This window comes from Oryx dammah, unplaced genomic scaffold (genome assembly GCF_014754425.2).
Source record: "Oryx dammah isolate SB20612 unplaced genomic scaffold, SCBI_Odam_1.1 HiC_scaffold_28, whole genome shotgun sequence".
Lineage (NCBI taxonomy): Eukaryota > Metazoa > Chordata > Mammalia > Artiodactyla > Bovidae > Oryx > Oryx dammah.
Window position 1 is genome coordinate 34,800,319 of NW_024070212.1, and position 17,811 is coordinate 34,818,129.

The window sequence follows — 17,811 nt, forward strand, 5'->3', positions numbered from 1 at the left end:
TTGGAAAAGATCATTTCAAAGTCATTCCACTTATATTTTCCTTAAAGGGAGCAGAGATGCTCATGAACAGGTATAGACAAAAAGACATGTCAAGTTAAGGCAAAGATACTGCAAGTTTCTATAGAAAGATTTTAAACTGTCCCAAATAATAAAAAGAAATAGGATTTACATAATCAAAAAACACTCTCCTGAACATAGTGTCTCATTTCATAGATCAATAAACACTTATAAACATGAATGCAGAGCTCCTTGACATTATATTACAACTAAGCACTGAAGTCCTTTTTACCTCTGACATTTCTCTAAAATGGAAACAGGAACCTAACATATGATTTTCTATGATGATTGTGGATTTCTATTAAAGAAGGAAAGAAAAGCCAGTAGAAGCAACATTTGAGAACAGCCTGGCTTATTTTAGACTATAACTACATGAATAATCTAGTTTCATAGTAAACTTCCATTAGTTACATTGTGAGATTGCAGACTACATTTCCCCCAGGGACCTCAAAGTTCTTTTCTGGTATCAATTTGTCAATAGCCCAATGCCTCTAATACTATGGAGCCTTTCATAAACTTTGTGGCAATCCAAGCTAAGGAGCATCAATAATGACTGCAATGTTCTTTTGCTAAGTGCTTACTTAAGTAATAAAAGACATAAACATGAAAAGATAAAAGAATGGCTTTGAGAAAAATTGGAAGCTCAAGGCCAAAATACTTACATCTTTTTAAAATTCATTCAAATGTTCATTCAAAGATTAAATTCATACATGTTATCCCTTTGTTCTTGGTACAATATATGCAATCTTTACTCTTTAAACGAAATGCAATAAAAGTTCATAATTTTAAAAATATGTATAATCTAACATCTATCACTTATTACTGTGACTGAGAACAAGTGATTTAACTTTTTTTTTTTTTTTAATCTCAGCTTCCCCACTTGTAAGATGGGGCTTGTCATTTATATATTACTATTAACATGACTCAAAATGTATGAAACCATTTTTAAGTTCTTTTTGGTGTCTCAGTGGTAGAGACTCTGCCTGCCAATGCAGGAGACAGAAGAGACACCTGTTTGATCCCTGGGTCTGGAAGATCCCCTGGTGGAGAGAATGGCAACCCAGTCCAGTATTCTTGTCTGGAGAATCTCATGGACAGAGGAGCATGGTCAGCTACAGTCTATAGGATCACAAAGAGTCAGACACGACTGAGCATGCACACACGCGTGCATACACATATGAATCATTAGTATAATAAAGTTGGAATTTAAACTCTAGATACTAGCACTTTTAACATTAATCTAATTAATCATATATATATAATTTTTATTCTACATCCCATCTATTTAATAAACTGGGAAGAATGCAACATTGATGTATTGATATTTATGGATAGACTGTTTAGAATAAAGATCTTTTTGGTGCTCATACATAAATTCATGCCACTCTAAGGACAACTATAGGCAAGTTCATGGAGTCATAAAGATCTGTTCTGGAACACTGAAGACCAAATAAAATAAAACGGCATTCAAGAAATTTTATAAATGTTTTTTACTGGAAATCAGTGGTAAAAAACGATAGTCCAATGTGCCAATGAAACATTATATAGTCTCAAATCAGCATTTCAGAAAAAGGAAAACTAAGTATTTTGGGAAAAGAAGGAAAACAGGTTTGGCTAGAGTTATAGAAGACCTTCTGAATATCAGAGCTATAGACATAGGCCAGGTTAAGTTGCTTATATTTGAATTCTATGTTCATTTTGATCTTTCTGGTCAAAATAACTTGGTTAGACTTCAATAAATATTTATTGAATTGACTCTCTAGATGATCTGTTAAGTACCTAAGATTTGTGATCACTGATCTTACAAATAAATAAGTAATAAGAATTATAGTATCTTTGTATAGCACTTTATATAGCACTTTGTCTTTTACAAGTACCTTCACCTACATGATTGTGTTTAATGATTGATAGAGAGGAGGAGAATATGACAGGTATAAAAAAATGATGTTACAGTATCAGGTATTGGGAAACATAAGGACAGCTGAACAGAATTTAGATTAATTCATGGATGGCACAGTCATAACATTTATTACTGCTGAGATAGATCCATGAAAGGAAATCAGTTTAAAAGGAAAGCTAAAGACAAGGCTTTGCTTGTGTCCTGAAGCTGGAATGTCCTTCCATTCTTTCTTCCTCCATCTCAGAGCAGTTTACTCTTCCCTCAAAGCTCAGCTTAAAGGCCATCTCCTCTATGAAGCTATCATTGATCCCTCTGAATTTTCAATAAGCTGCTTCCCTCTGTGCTCCCATAGCTCTTTACATATTGCTCTAGCATAGCATTTAGTTTCTTCTTCTTTGTAAACAGCTGTTTACTTTATAAGGCTGCTTGAAGGCAAAAGCTAGCCTATCATTGTGATCACCCATTAATGCCCTGCACAAGGCTCTGCAGAACAAGGAATTCCATTAACACTCAGAGTATTGAACTAACTGGGGGGAACACCACTATGTTAAAGAACTAAATACTCCCAACAAGATATCCCTGAGGGTCACCTTCTGCCAGATTCCGCACGAGGTCACTTTGATATCATAAATAAAGGCAAAGACAGTGGAAAGAAGAATTGAGGTGGCAGGAAAGATTATTAAGGGACAATAAAAAGAAAGTAAAAGTGGAGAGAGCAGAGACGCAGGAAAGCAGACTGCTAGAAGGACTCTCATTCCACCTCTATATATTAAGGGCCCATTGTGTATCAGGCACTAAACTAATTGCTTGGGATATAAGGGAGAACAGGGTTCCTTGTCTTCAAGGAGCTTCCAATATTAGTGTGGAGACAGACGAGTCACCAATAATTACAAAATGAGGTGCTAAATACTGGTAAGGATAACTACTTACTATAACGTGTTTGTAGCATGCCTAAGAAATATTGCTGTCAAATTGCCTTTAAAAATAGTTCCAGTGAGGAAAAGGGGTTAGAGATTAGATTTCTAGTCTTGTGATAACAAAGTTAGATTCTATCCTGGCTACTATAAAAAATGCAATGATGAACAATGTTCGTCTTGTTGCTCAGGACTGTGATGGAGATACACTGGATGCTTTCGAGCAAGAGGATAAATGGGCGACACAGCAGTCAGAAAAGTTGACTTAGGACCTGGCATTTCCATTTCCCATATTGAAATTTCTCTCTTTTACTTCTCCTCCATGAGATTCAACACAGCGATCCCATTCCAATATTTTATTAATAAAATGAGCTTTTATTTATTTTCTCACAGTTATTTACTTTAACATTTTTTGTTTTTGTAAGGAGTCACTATGTTGCTGTTAGGCATGTCTAGTGCAGTTGTTAAAACATTGATCCATTATAATCTCAGTGCAAATGCCATTGCATCCATGAATAATTATTTTAATACTGTGTTATTTAGAATACACTTCATTTACTTCAAAACCACAGTTGTGAAATTATTTTTATTTTAAATACCTGGCTTGGAGCCAGAGCCTCACAGTTAGTTATTAGATGCCATTAGTAACATGAGGAAAAGCCAGGCAATTCACAAAAAGGAAACTAAAGGGAAAATATTCAGAAGATCCTATCAAAGCAGGAAATGAGAATCAGAAGAACTTCAACTTTTTACCAATAGAAATGATAATCACAATGATAAAGATGATTAATATTTACTGAGCACTGTGTTAAGTATTATCTTTATCTAACTGTTGCTCAGAACAAAGAAATGTAATAACTTGATCAAGTTGAAACTTGAACCTTGAATTTATTGAATACAAATAAAATATCCCTAATGGCACACACTTTCCCAAGCACACAACTCCACTTAGGAATGTGTATGTGTGTGTGTGTTCAGTCATATCTGACGCTTTGTGACCTCATGGACTGTAGCCTGCCAGGCTCCTAGGTCCATGGAATTTTCCAGGCAAGAATACTGGAGTAGGTTGCCATCTCCAAATCTAAGGGATCTTCCCAACCCAGGGATCAAACCCACGTGTCTTGGGTCTGCTGCATTGGCAGGCAGGTTCTTTACCAGCTGAGCCATGAGGGAAGCCCCTACTTCAGAATACCAGGATTCCAAATGTCCAACACCCTTACACCTAAAACTAACACGATATGGGACATCACCTTACTTCAACAAAAATAAATCAATGAATTAACTAATTTTTAAAAATGCCCAGGACCCAAGGATCCTGGAAACTTCCTATCCAGAAAGGGCATCTGGCCTGTTCTTACTAGTATGAGGCTACTTTTTTCATCTTTACTGTTTTTCCTCCTAAAACAATCCCAATTTGCCCCAAACAAACAGGCAAATGAACAAAATGTGTACTGATCTACCTACACTGTCAGCCTAAATGGAAACATCCTGGCTGTCGGTTTTAATTGGAAATGGAACCCTTCCCTTGCTGTCCAAATTTATTATAGTTACACATCACCCTCAGGTTTTCATCTAGGAAACAAGTCATTCTGGTGATGGATGAGGCAATATTTATATATCATTTTGCAAAGTAAGCAAAGAGACTTCCAGTTTAAAAGCGCTATAAGGCTATTGTTATAGTCCAATAATGAAGATAGTGATTTTGGAGAAAAAATTATATATAGCTAAATGGCAAAACCAATACAGTATTGTAAAGTAAAATAAATAAATAAATAAAGAGCAAAAAAAAACAATTTTTTAAACTGTGATTTTGTATAAGTTATATAGATCAGAGTATATCTTTCAATCCAGGTGGAAGATGCCACTCTTAAAATTTGTTGCCCTAGGTATAAAAATCTAGTCAAAGAAGTTTGTTTATAGTTTGGCTCAATATTTATTTCTCTAAATTCTCTATTTATTCCTATTGATCCATAACTATGAGTATTTATTAATGATGCTCATACAATGTCCAAATGATTTACTATTAAGTAATTTCTAAAAGATGAGCGATTAAAGGTCATACATAGAGTCCTATTAAAAATCCCAAATTAATTACAGTTGTGATGATAATTAAATCAAACTGTGTATCATGACATCTAAGGCAATAAAACAAACATGATTTCTTAAACTTTTTTCAATACACAGTAAAAAGAAGCATATTAGTATACAAGACAAAACTTAGGGGAATCCTTATAATCTGTTGGTAGGACTATAAAGGGTCCAACTGCTTTTTATGAAAATATCATACTCTATAAACCAACAGATTGGTTATTGGGTATACATCTTGGGAAAAAGAAAATAAAACAAAAATCTTGCTCATATGCACCAAGATATGGGTACAAAAATTTTTATTGCTTAGTGATCTGTAATTACATAAAACTAAAAAAAAAAAAAACTTCCTAAATTCCCTAAATAATGTATTTATACAATGGAATATATATTTTTAATATGAATGGACAAGCTCATACAGATCAAATGGATAATTTATAAAAACATTGTTGCATAAAAAAGTAAGTAACAGGATAGATTTTTCAGGATGGTAATATTTAAAAAGCCCCATATAAAAATTGCATATTGTTTATGAACACACAAGCTTGGTATAAAAATATTAAAATATGGACTCAAAGGAAATGTACCAAATTTACAACACTGGTTCCCTTTGGGAGAGGGAGGCAAAAAATGGATCAGGGCATGAAAACAAAGATGATTTCAACTTGGACAGTAGTTTTTAAAAAATCATTAAAAAGACAATATGTACCATTGCTAATTTTAAGTGGTAGTTGTATCTGCATTTGTTATAGTGCTTACATACTTTAAAAACAAAAAATTCTTATGATATCTTCAAGATTAAGGACCTCCAAAGGTTCTATACATCCCAAAGACCATATATGTATTAGAGCAATAATCTTTGATATGAATGTTATGATCAAATTAACATATCTAGCAGTTCATTTATTCATTCAACAAATATTTACTAAGCCCCACTATACGCAGGTACAAGACAATGTTCTTGCCCTCTGGTGCTTGTACTGGGGAGGAAAAAAGAGATATAAATAAAGGAGTAGCATATAACATAATAAATATAAGGTTGTTAAAACTGATATTCAGTCAGAAGGTACCCAGCAAAGTGTAACCATCGACATCTCTTCTGACTGGTCAGTGTTGGAGGTGTCCCAGTTGTTATATAGTTTGAACATCAACCCCATAATAAATTCAGTGAAGAAAAACTAAGCAGGATCAGGGAAAATGAATAAGGGGTGTGGAAGAGAATGATTTTAGATGAGATGGTCAGACAAGCCCCTTTGAGAAACATTTTTAAGCAGAGACCTAACAAAAGGTGGTAATGAGCTATGAGAAAATACTGAGAACTTAGGTCCAGACAAGGCAAGAATAAATTAAGTTTAACAAGGAACATCAAAAAAGTAGGCAGAGAGGACCGAGCAAGATGAGACTGATCAGAACAGAGATCAGAGAGGTATTCAGGGACCAGATTACATAGGATCTTTCAGGAAGCCACAGTGGCTTAGATTTAATTCTCAATAGGACACAAAAATATGAGAGGAAATTAAACAAGGAAAAGCTCTGACTCATTCAGATCCTTAAAATTTTATGTATGTATATTTACATAAAATATACTAATTATATATTTATATGATATTCATATAATATTTATATATACATAATATGTGCATGCATGCTCAGTTGCTTAGTCGTGTCTGACTCTTTGCGACCCTTTGGACTGTAACCTGCCAGGCTCCTCTGTCCATGGGATTCTCCAGGCAAGAGTACTGGAATGAGCTGCCATGCCCTCCTCCAGGGGATCTTCCAGGGATTGAACCTGTGCCTCCGGCATTTCCTGCACTGCAGGCAGATTCTTTATCCACTGAGCCACCTTGGAAGTTAATATAACAATATATATAATATAATTATATATACCATATAAAACATTATATATTTTATGTATTTCATAATATTATAAAACATATACAATAATTACAAAACATATAAAATATATATTACAAAACATATGTGAATTTAATAATAGGAAAAAAGTGGGAAGCAAGGTGACCAATTAGTAGATCCTGCAGAAGTGCAGCCTAGAGATATAGCTGATTAGAACTTGGTTGTTAGCAGTGGAGATGATGAAAAGTGGTCTGATTTGGGATATATTTGAAGCTTTAGCTAATAGAATCAATATATATGTGTTGTTAGAGACATAAAGGGAGTTTAGGAGGATTCTTAGATTTTCCATCTTGAGTAACTAGATAAATATAAGCTTCCATTTATAGATATGGGAAAGAACAGAAGCAGAATTGATTTGGGAAGAAGAAATCAAGAGTTCTATAATAAACATGTGAAATTTAAAAATGCCTACTAGACATCCAAGTGGAGACAGCATGGAGGCAGCTGGCTATATAATAGTTGTTATTGATAGTGTAAAAAAAAACAAAAAACTCAAAAGTATCACGTTAACTACTTTCTCAACACTTCACCCACAAGAATACAATTTTGTTAACTAGCCAAAAGTTGCTAACTTATTATTCTGGTTTTTAGACGGTAAATACATATGTACTCTGCTATCTATGATTTCTAACAGTTTGTTTCCATTTGTATGAACACGTTAATGGAAAAGAAGCAGGAATGGAAACAAACACTGTTGATTGGCTCTTGTATCCCCGAATGAAGACACTCATTACATAATGTGTATTTCCAACATTCCATACACTCTGCTTACAGAATCCAATTTTCTGAGTTTATTTTAGATAAAAGGCTTTTTAAATTCAAAATCATAGTACTGTAGCTTACAGTCCCAGTTATAAATGTGATTTTTAAAAGGGTTTTGTGATGATTTTATCTCACATACTACAAACAAAATTAGTGAGTAATTTATAGTATAGTTTAAAAGTAGGACATGCACGTTAGATTGCCTGGATTTATATCTGTTCATCTCAGGTGATACTAGTGGTAAAGAATCCACTTGCCCATACAGGAGACATAAGAGACACAGGTTCGAGCCCTGGATCAGGATTCTTGCCTGAAGAATCCCATGGACAGACAGACCTGGTGGGCTATGGTCTGCGTGGTTGCAAAGAGTCATACACAACTGAGCATCTGAACACAGCAATACAATACATAATCTGTTCCCACTACTTAATTGGAAAAGTTTCTTAACATCCTGTCTTAATTACTTTACCCATTGAATAAGAATAATGATAAAACTGAGAATTACATGAACTAACAAAGTGTTTAGTGCACTGCATGACATCAGGAAAGTTCTTGATAAATAACATTATTTGTAAAAATATTCCACAAGTTAAAGTTAACAAGCATGCATAAAGAACTACTATGTATTTACACCGTGCTGTGCATGTGTAGTAAGTCACGTCAGTTGTGTCTGACTCTTTGCGACTCTATGGACTGTAGCCCACCAGAATCCTCTTTCCGTGAGATTTTCCAGGCAAGAGCTATGCTAGGCACTATTAAAATGATCTAATTATGACTAAATAGAACATTATTCTGTCAAACTGTAGACGCATTGGTGACAGTGTTTCCTAACACCGCATGTAAGATCAGTTTTCCTAAATTTTGAAATAAAAATCCACATGGCGTGGTCCAAGTATCACAATCAACCTCAGAGTGGTCATCAGCGGATTTTCTTTGTCGTGCACAGAGCCTCTTTTGCACCTCGTACTGACCACATACACTGGCTTCTCCTCTCCCTTGAGAGAGTTGCTTAGAAGCATATTCGACTTCATTTTATCACTTCCAAGAAGGAAAGAACAACAGGAAACACATAAAAAGTTATATGGAATGGTAAAAAATCACTGTTCAGACATGCCCTGATGATAGTGTCAGCTGCTGGACTTCTCAACGGACATCAACCCTCTGGACCAGAAGGGCTATTTCTTTGCGTTAAAACAGCATCCAGCTCAATTCTTCATTTAATATTTTAGAAGTCAGTTCCAAAGTAGGTCAAAGAATGAAAACCAATTCTGGTTTCTTCCTCGGCTCACGTCTTTAATTTTCATGGAACTGATACTATGAGAATCTATTTCCAGAAAGATGAGAAGAAACTTACAACCTGCCAATCTCAGTATAAGTTCCTTTCCATTATGATGTGTGTGAAACAACTTTCATCCTTTTCCCCTTTTCTAAGGAAAGAAATTCGGAAATCAAAAAATGGTACATGAAAAGCTAGTCTGAGAAAGGAAAAAAGAAGAAAAAAGTTAGTCTGCCCATTGGTCTGGGGAACTAAAACCAAAGCATATTTCACACCAGCCATCTTTATACAAGGAATTGTTTAACTATGCAACTGTCTCCAAAAGCACTGATTCTAAGTGAACAGGAACACTTTACTGTGAGTGAATGACAACTTCTCAAAGTTTTAACATTAGAAACAAAAGACTCAAGAGGGCACTCAGATGAATATTTCCTCACTGTGAGATGATGGCCCCCTGATATCAAAACTCAGGGCAAGATTACATAAAATTTCCACAAATGAAGGGTATGGAAAAGTCTCTGAAACAAGACCTACTTTTCTGGCAGAAAGGATATTAACTTTTGAACTCGATCAACTGATAAATGGGTGGTATCTGTTTAAAAGGCCCAAATATATATCTTTTAATTGTTGACTTCAATAGAAAAGTTAGAAAAGGAGCAAAAAGTACAAAGGAGTCAAACTACTACAGTCAGGAACAAGAAAATTTAAATGGCCAAGACATGTATTAAAGAAATCAATCTGTTCAATAAGCAAATAAATACATTAAAAAAAAATAAAATGTCATTTTCACCTTCTAATATGTTTGTATATCAGTGCCAAATTTTTAAAACTATTATCACAGCAGAAAAGGTGCCTGTAATAAGGATCATTTCATCAGTATCCTTTTTGGTAAACTACATAATTTATCTGCTAAGACTCTATATTAGAACAAAATTTAAGACTAGAGGCCCAGTACTGATGAGGGTCTAGTGACTAGGACATTTCATAAAATGCTAGAGGAAATAAAAATTAACTATCTGTCTGGAAAACTGACAGAAGTTAAAACTGATAGAAGTTAAAATTGACACCAGTTAATAGCCTTAAAATATAAAAAATAAACAATCTAAATGTCTACAAATAGAAGACTGATTAAAGAAATATCCAGATATTCATATGGTAGAATACTATATACAGTATATCTCAGAAATATAATGTTAAATTTTGAAAAAGGAAGCTATACAATAATGTGTATCCAATTTTTCCATTTATGTAAGGTTCAGAAACAATACTATTTGTAATTTGCAGGTAACCATCAATATGTAATCTTCAATTATTGTTAAAGAAGAAAAAGGAATATAAAGGAAGATAAAATATCAGAGGGTATAGCACACATAAAAGAATTAGGATCATTTCCCAAAGTTTTTGTTTTGGTTGTGTGTATGAGGATAATGTTTACTGCACTGCAATATAAAATGCATTTCTCACTGTGGATCAATTTAAAGCCAAGTTTTAAAACCACAAGTTTGGTTTACAAGGTGTAACTTGCTCATCTTCAGCTTATTGTTCCCGGAACAGGTCTCCTGACTTTTGCTCTGTCCCATGTGGCAGAAACTATCTTCTTTATACCTCTAGAAGCTCTCTCTCATGTCCAGAGAAAAGAGAGCAAGGCCCAGAGAGAGGGGCCTGCCTGAGTCTCACATCTAGATATAAGTCTAACACCTCTTTCCCCTGATGGCTCAGATGGTAAAGAATTTGCCTGCAATTCAGGAGATAGAGGTTCAATCCCTCGGTCAGGAAGATCCCGTGGAGAAGAGAATGGCAATCCACTTAAGTTTTCTTGCCTGGAGAAGTCCATGGACAGAGGGGCCTGGCCAGCTACAGTCCATGGGGTCACAAAGAGTCAGACACAACTGAGCAACTAACACACACACATCTTTCCCCAAGATTCACTAGAGAATGCTCTGTCCTTTCCATTCAGTAGGATTCCACTCTTGAGAACAAAAGAATACAGCCCAACCCCTTAGCCTCAACTAAATTCAAAACAATGAACTCACCATCAAAAAATGTGCATTTACTACGGGAGAAGAAGAGTAAATTTAATAAAGAAAACTATACTGATATATGTTCATCAAAGCATTATAACCAAAAAAAAGAAAATAACATCAAGTCATCAAGGTATGAGGATGATTAAATATATATTTATAATAGGATAGTTATAACTATCAAATCATATTCTCTAATAACATATAAATGATATAAGTAAATAATAAAGCTATATTAGCAAATAAAAAAGATGAAAAATTATATGTGATGTGATTCCATGATTCCAATTTTTGTAAAATAAAATGTATATTATATTTAGGGAGGAAGACATAAGAAAAATGACAAAACGATTTCAATGTTGGGTGTAAGGCTTTTCATCTTTTCCAAATTTTTATTTCGAAAAACATTTTTTTAATATTTTTAATATAAACAGAAAAAATTCTTCATACATACTTTCAGTGTTAAAACTCAAAGTAGATTTTTCTCTCTCATCTCTCTTTTGAGATCATTATAAGCTGCCCAAATGCAGTAGCTAAATTTTTTGTCTCTTAATTTACTGGGGAAAAAAAAGATTCAGGATAAAAATCCTCACAAAACAGAAAACATTCCAGAAAATTAAATACTATATTCGATCAATTAATTAATTAGTTAAAAACATGTTATTATGTATTTGTTACCTAGATATATGGTAAATGCTATGAGGTAGATAAGCAGTGCAATATACAGCCTCTATTGAGCTCCTACTCTGTCTGCATCAAGAGAGTATGGGAGACTGTTTCATGTATTATTTCACTTAAAGGATAGCAGTGGTCCAGATCAAGAGTCAAGATACAGTAAACACAGGAAACATATGTGTATGTGGGTATATAAATCAATAAGACAAATGAATTGCTAAATGTTACAGAATAGTAGAGTAGATAGATGGGCATATATTTTAATTGCATAGTTAAAAGGTCAAGAGAATGACTTGAGCCGATGTTGAAAGTGAAAGTCGCTCAGTCGTGTTCAACTCTCTGGGACCCCCATGGACTATACAGTCCACGGAATCCTCCAGGCCAGAATACTGGAGTAGGCGGCCTTTCCCTTCTCCAGGGGATCTTCCCAACCCAGGGATCAAACCCAGGTCTCCCTCATTGCAGACGGATTCTTTATCAACTGAATTATCAAACTGGCAGTAAGTATACAGAGAAACCAACTTGATACAGACCTTGAAGGATGGGTGGAATAGGGATAAGAGACTATTCCAAGCAAAAGTCATGTCATCTGTTTGTCCTGGTAGAAAAACACAGGAGATGAGGGACTTCTTGTGTGATGACACTAGTCACTAACGTCAGAGGATCAAGATGCCAGCCTAAGAGCCAGGCACAGTTCCAGAGCTAAGTAGAACAAGCCCCACCACCAAAAGTCTACAGAATATGCCCGAGAGACCTCGAAACAATCCAGGCAGACTATGGGGGTTTTTAAGGACACTAGTTCAACACTTTTAAAGTGGTATTTCTCTACAGCAGAAATCTTGGGGGAACTGAAGGAGGTAATTCAAAGTTGTCTACTACAAGGCAGTAATTATACTGAAGTCTCATGTTTCACCTTTAAAATCTTGCATATGTGCATTCAGTTAAATGCCCCTCTTCATCTCTGGGTACAACTAGAGCACCAGATATATGAAATACACACACACACAGAGGTCTAACTTATTAGTCCTATGAATTTTTGCTCCTCTTCCATTCTGCCACATATAAGGTGTCCATCTACCATTAATCAGGCCACTAGGCTGTGATTTAACTGCTGTGCCTTCATCTGCTGCAACCCACTCCAGTGTTCATGCCTGGAGAATCCCAGGGACGGGGGAGCCTGGTGGGCTGCCATCTATGGGGTCGCACAGAGTCGGACACGACTGAAGCGACCTAACAGCACCAGCAGCATCTGCAGGACTCAGAGTTTTTTTCCTGTCTTCTTCAGACACAGTTTAATATCAGGGACTTGGCTACCAGAAGTATTTTCCAAGTGGCCCTTTAATATGCAACAAAATAATTCACATTTAAACTCTGAGTGCTGGTCTTACTTCTGTGCCTCTGTCCCCAGATTCTGGCTACATGCCCCTATATATTAACGTTGCTTAGGACTCTTTTTGTTTGTTTGTTTGCTTCCTTTCGAGGGAGGGACCATATGTTATTCGATTTTGATTCTCACCACCAGCACTAACACCAGGTTCTGCATGTGCTATATGCTCTGTTCACTTCATTCCACATACAATAGTCTGGAGTTATATTTGTGCATTAGTCCAACAGAGGCAAGGGCACTTGAGCACCCAGAGAACACTGTCTGGGAACAATAAATGACATGGGGCAGGTTTTAAGTTTAGCTAGCCCCACATAATCTTTATCAGCTCCCTCTCAAGGCCTCCCACATAAACCATGCATGCTCTGCCAGCACAGCCTCAACCCAAATCCAGTGTCCCTTCCAAGGAGACTGCCAGTCCTAAATCGCTTGGAAATGCCACTGGGTCCTGATGAAAAGTAATTGGAAATAAGGTTGTAAACACTCAGATTTAAAAGCCATGTAGAGTACTTTAGACTTGATACATAAGTAACAGGGAGGTACTGCTGGCCCCTTAAGGAATACTTGATAGAGTGCTATATCGGAAGACCGATCTCCGTGGAACTTAATTCACTGCAAACATAAATTAAGTTTTTCTTAGAAATAAGTCTAAATAATGAACTAAACAATGAAGTGTTAATAATGAAGGAACTGAAGATTTTTAAAAATTTCATTCTGGCATAAACATAATTCAGGGATAAATCAAATCAATTCAAATGAAAGACATCACTGTTATTAAAACTTCATTCATTTATTAACTTATGTTTCATGTGAACAGAGTGAATTTTTAAGATTATTTGATTATTATATAAGTCAATGTCATTTCCAGTTTTTGGAAAATTGGTATTAATGCCTTGTCATTAAAAACATAACGAAATTTATTAAATTAATTTCTCAAAGGCCACCTGATAGCCACCAGATGGCAACCTGAGCTGATGTCAAGTCAGAAATGTAAGTTATGGGTAGCCCTGAGACTATGCGTCCATCACCATTCACTCATCCTGCTGGGTTCCTTTAAAATAATAAAACAGGAAGGCTTTTGTACTACTTTTTAAATTCCATTTGAACATAATGAAATATGCTCTATCCACAATGCTTACAGCAATTAAAATTTTTTTTCTTAATAGGATTCCATTTGGAAATAGCACAATATGGAATTATCATTAATAGACTTGCTTTGGTGCCTGAATAAATGCCTATCAAGAGCACAGGCACACAGTAAATTTCCTAAAGAAAATCCATTTTCATTTCAAATTCTGACATTTTATTTAGAAAAATTATACCATTCCTTTTAATTATTTCAGTAAACATAATGAGGGTATTGCTAACTACACCTCAGAGTACTTTATTTTCTCCATTTTTTAGTAATATGAGTCTACATGTAATTAAAGGCGTGCTGCATTAATGATGCCGAAGGTCTCCAAGGGAAGCATTTAATGTCCACCTCATAATATTATGCCAAAATTACATGCGCAGAAGACATTTTAATAATCTTTGTTTCCTAATTTAGTTTTGATTGGCTCTGAAATCCATAGCTGCACTCAAGGGCTCACATTTCTACCGTCATCAGCACTTCTGTGTCATAAATTGTACAAACGCCTATGACTTCTTCCATCTGTAGGCTTCTTCTGAAAGCTTGTGTTTAACTTATCCAGAAAATTAGCCACAGGCTGGAGATAATTGCAGATAATTTTGCCATTTTTAAGCTACTGGGGTGTTGCATGAAGATATGACAACTAAGTTTGTCTAAATGCAAAGGACAAGTTATAGCTTTATGTTGTCACTTCAGCTTTACACCCCAGTTCAGATCATCATATTTGCTCTTTATGCAAACTGAGACAAATCGTAGTCACTCAATGATCTGTATTTTCTGACAAAGCTGTGCTACCTGAAGCTTTTATGCAGCTGAAGGAAGGACACAATATATACTAATGTTATCACAGCCTAAAAAAATTTTTTTAAATGCTGAACTCTCTTCTGCCCTTCATATTCTTCCCCCTTAACAAAAACAGACTTTTTTTTAGCCATCAACAACTTAAAAGGAATATATCAAACTAAATTAAAAAGAAAATGTATGGCCTCAATATACAAAATTCATGCATATACATGTATATGTGTATATCTATTTCTATTCCCCTATTCTACTATCATAAAACAGAAATGGCAAAATCTCCCCAAAAAACTAATATTTAAAATGCTGGTACTATTACTATACAAAAACTTCTGGGACATTAAAGAGGTATTATGCGGGTTACCTAGGTTAATAAGCAGAGATCTAAATGGAATCATGTGGTCCACTTTCCCTAAAATCTCACTCTAAAGTAAAATGCAGCATTCACGGATGGTCACTGGCTATAATGATGGAGGCGATGCAAAAGGCAGCAGTACAGACTCTCAGTGCACTGCCAATGAAATTCAACTTCATATAAGATAAATTGGCTATGGGAATTATAGGGTATTTCTCTGACCAAATGTCCCCTTGGTGCTCAGAATTGCTAGTCACAGCTAATAAGGGTGTCACTAGCTGAGTAAGTGATTACTGAAACCATTCTGCAGCAAACATTTACATATCAGGGCTAAGCAGTGATTGTGCTTATATGGCAGCTTCCCTGATGTAATAGGCCATAACGACTCTGAGGGAGCAGGTATGGATGCATGTGTCAAGGAGGGGAGAACGTGAAAGTCATAACACAAATGACTTTACGGATTCCCATTAGACCTCAGGCTAAGGAGCACCCAAACAGGTCTGATATGACAGCATCCTGAACCAGCTTTACAGCCTTGTGTCAGGAACCCTTATACTAAAGAATTTTATGGAAAATACAAAACTGGAGAGAGGATGTGTTGCTATATTAGGTCACTATCCTTGACTTGGTATATAATATGCATACAAGCAGTCCCAAACTTTGTATTTAAAGGGTAGACTATTAAATCTGTTATGCCAATCAAATGTACATTAAGGAGCCCAAATTATGCGTTATAGGTAACATCTCACAAATTTCACACTCTCTCTTGAAAAACAATTCTGTTTAATGACAAGCTTAAACCCACCAAGGCCTCTGAATATTTGCATCATAGTAACATGCGGTATTTTAAAACACTGCCCTATGGAGTTTCATATAAACATGTAAAGTACATATATTACTGCACTTGAGAAAGCTGCAGAATATAATTTTAATTTTTTCACTTTTGGTCTCTAACATCACTTAGCCACTGAACTGCTAGGAATTGGCTTAAGAACCTTAGACCATGTAACTGTAAAAAAGCAGGCATGAGAAGTTCTATAATGTGCCCTTTCCCACTCAAGATGGGAGAGAGAGGTATGCTGAAGACACCAGGTCAACCCTTCAACATGATGGACAGGAGCAGTGCTGAGCAAGAATTCTCTTGCCAGAGGCTGACATCAGGGAAGCTACACATTCCAATCACATGTTGAGCACATCATACAGAACCTGTGCAAGTACAAACAGCGCTCTGAAAAAGGATCTCTGCTATTTTACTTAGATCTGTAAATTATTAAACAATTCCAGAAGAGGCATATTGCTAGCAGTGCATGCAAGCCAATACATAGAGTGTCTTAACATTAAGACTTGGCCCAGAACTATCTTCTGCTAAGGACTGGAAGATTGCACCACCTGTCACCTGAACAGCCATTTCACCCCTAGATTTGCAATAAGATCTTAAATTTGACCTTTTATGAGAGATTATTAGAAACCTTATATAAAGCCAACAAATGCCTCTGCTCTCTTTTACAGATTAATTATAGTTTTCCTAATGTGTTTGAATAAACTCCTCTTCTACAAGTCTCTGGTTTCTAAAAGGCAACTTTTTTGCAAAGCATATACCTGCTTCCCAGAGACGGTCCTCTCTTTGAAATATTTAGTCTTTCAGAGCACTTCAGTCATAGTGACACCTAATAGCCAAGCTCTTTTTCTCACTCTCCACAAAATCAGGTTTAGACTATAATTCAAACCAGTCCCCAAAGGCACTCCTGAAAAATGGCAAGCCCTTAGCTTTTAGGCAAAAAGACTCTTTAGTGCTCAAAATTGTTTTCTGTTACAAAACCTTTTCTGCAGTGCTAGGTCTAAGATGATCTTATGCTAATTCAACTCACTAGGGACTGTGAACAGATGCTACTTTGATTAATAGTTTCACTATCCTGAAAATGCCAGGCCAGGTTCAAGATAATAAAGTCAGGTATGGATACTATTAAAATCTGCCATACCATTACATCTGTTATTTAGAGAAAAATGAGATCCCAGTTCATGTATCAAATAAACCCTATGTATAATAATAATAAAACAACATACACCAAATGAACACACTGTTTGAATTCTTTAGCACACTGATTTACATCATTTTAATGATCAAAGTTACTTACACCTTATGGGCATATTTTCAGCAATGTCTCTAGTAAAAAATTCAACATGTCACATAGCATTTACGTTACCACCCAGAAAAAGCCTTTTCTATACTATGAAAACAGTGAATTATCTAGCTTTGCTTATCAAAAGGAGAGTAGTTGAATTTGCATGCTCCATGTCATTACTTTTTTAGGAAACATTTTCAATATTCCAGCCTTTTCTCTGGAAAACACTTACAAACAAGAGGCTAAATAAGTTGACAAGACTCTTCCAGAAAAGCTTCTCATGAGGCTTTGGCTCCTGTCTCCTAACCAAGAATTTCCAAACCACAGCAGTTTCCCGATGAGGAAAACAATGACATCTACTCAAGCCTTGAGCTGTAGAACACAGGATTAGCCTTCATTTAAAGATGCATGT

The 17,811-nt window shown here is 35.6% G+C and overlaps 1 protein-coding gene across 4 annotated transcripts in view; it reads right to left on the minus strand.

Moving 5' to 3' along the window:
* The window catches only part of NTNG1 (netrin G1), a 373,322-nt gene that overhangs the window by 346,041 nt on the left and 9,470 nt on the right, over positions 1–17,811 (minus strand). The gene's annotated exons all lie outside the window — the stretch shown is intronic.